Here is a 2,276-nt window from a genome sequence, read left to right as displayed (position 1 = left end):
AGTTGGATATAGTTCTTAGGGCTAAAAGGATCAACAGGTGTGGGGGAGAAAGCAGGAGCTGGAGACTGAGTTGGATGATCAGCCATGATCCTGTTGAATAGTGGGCAGGCTGAAAGGGCCAAATGGCCTACCCCTGCTCCTAGTTTCTATGCCCGTGCCAGGGAAGTGACTGTCAGTGCGGCAGATCAGCTTTCACAGCAGGAGGGGTGACAGGGGTGTGGGGTGACAGGGGTGTGGGGTGTAGGGGTGTAGGGGGGGCGGGGGTGTGGGGGGGGCGGGGGGGGTGGGGGTGAGGGGGGTGTAGGGGTGTAGAGGTGTAGGGGTGGGGGAGAAGGGATAAATTTTACCATGTCCATTAATTTCAGCTGAATGGGTTTTTCTTAAATCAAACTGCAAGATAATGTGATTTTATTAAAATAGGATATAGTGGAGACCCCATGTGGCTGGGAACATTTATCGTATCTCTCAGAATGGAATTGAATTCCGATGCTAAATTCGAAAACTGTCCCTCACCTCTTCCTTATCCCTGTGTAATCTCCTCCAGCCTCACTGCGTCCCTCTCCCTGTGTAATCTCCTCCAGCCTCACTGTGTCCCTCTCCCTGTGTAATCTCCTCCAGCCTCACTGCATCCCTCTCCCTGTGTAACCTCCTCCAGCCTCACTGTGTCCCTCTCCCTGTGTAATCTCCTCCAGCCTCACTGCATCCCTCTCCTGTGTAACCTCTTCCAGCCTCACTGCGTCCCTATCCCTGTGTAACCTCCTCCAGCCTCATTGTGTCCCTATCCCTGTGTAACCTCCTCCAGCCTCACTGTGTCCCTCTCCCTGTGTAACCTCCTCCAGCTTCACTGTGTCCCCCTCCCTGTGTAACTTACTGCAGCCTCACTGTGTCCCTATCGCTGTGTAACCTCCTTCAGCCTCACTGTGTCCCTCTCCCTGCATAACCTCCTCCCTGTGTAACTTCCTCCAGCCTCACCACCCTCTGAGATCCCTGTGTAATCTCCTCCACTTTCTGAGATTTCTGTGATCCTCTGTGGTCTGGCTTCCTCAGCATCTCCAGTTATTGTTGCTTGATCTTTAGGGTCCACCTCTTTAGCTGCTATGGATATAGGATGATCTGTAAACATCTCCAGCACTTTTCCATAAGAGCTTCCGAATTCAGACTCGAAGGAGACCATTCAGCCCCTCAAAGCTGCTCTGCCATTCAATACAATGATGTCATACAGAATTATAGCCTTCCGTTTCCCTACACTCCATAATCGATCAATAATGTGTCTGTCTCAGCCTGCAGAGGAGGGAATGGCTTCTCCTTTGCTACTCTCAGGGAAAGATTTTTAAACATGAATAGTCTTGAGAGGCCAAATTCCCCCTTACCTGAAGGCCTTGCTCTGGCCTGTGATTTCCCCGTTGTCTGGGTCTCACTGATGTACTTTTACTTCGTAATCTAATGCAACTGCCCTTAATTAATTTCCTCTGTAAGAAACTCCTTCAAATCTTTAACCATGTGGTTTGTTCCAGTATCTCCACTTGTGACTCAGCATTGGGTTATTTTCAATTGTTTTTTGTGAGGTGTTTTGGAATGTTTTAAAATGGTTAACATTCCAACATAAATGCAAGTTGTTGGCATTGTTGTTGTCAAAGATTTATTTCCTGTATCCCACTCCGACTATTCAATCTCCCTTGCATACCCTCCAAACAGCCCTACACCCCCCTGTTCGACTCTGACCCATTCTGTTTCCCTATCGCACTCTCCCTGCTTTTTCTCGGAGTCACTGGATTGTGGGTGGAATCCACATTCTGGAGATGCTGGGTAAAACTCAGGTCGGCATTTATCCTGCAGAACTGAGGGAGTGCGATTCTGCCATCTGCCTGAGGAGACACTAAACTGAAGCCTAGACGTGGGGCAGCGATGGTCTAGTGGTATTATCATTAGACCTATTAACCCAGGCAAATGGGGGAGGGATTTGAATCTCACCATGGCTGATGGTGGAATCTGAATTCAATCCAAAAATAAATCTGGAATTAAGAGTCTAGTGGTACTATGAAACTTTTGGAGGGAAAATCCCAACTGGTTCACTACACGACCATAAGATATAGCAGCAAAATTAGGTCATTAGGTCTGCTCTGCCACTCGGTCATGGCTGATGTTTCTCAACCCCATTCTACTGCCTTCTCCCCCTAACACTTGATTCCTTTACTAATCAAGAACCTATCTATCTCTCTCCTAAATACACTCAATGACTTGGCCTCCACAGCCTCCTGCAGCAATCAGTTCCACCT

Source organism: Rhincodon typus, chromosome 12 (assembly GCF_021869965.1).
Source record: "Rhincodon typus isolate 14 chromosome 12, sRhiTyp1.1, whole genome shotgun sequence".
NCBI classification, from domain to species: Eukaryota; Metazoa; Chordata; class Chondrichthyes; order Orectolobiformes; family Rhincodontidae; genus Rhincodon; species Rhincodon typus.
Note: the sequence above shows the minus strand (reverse complement) of the source record.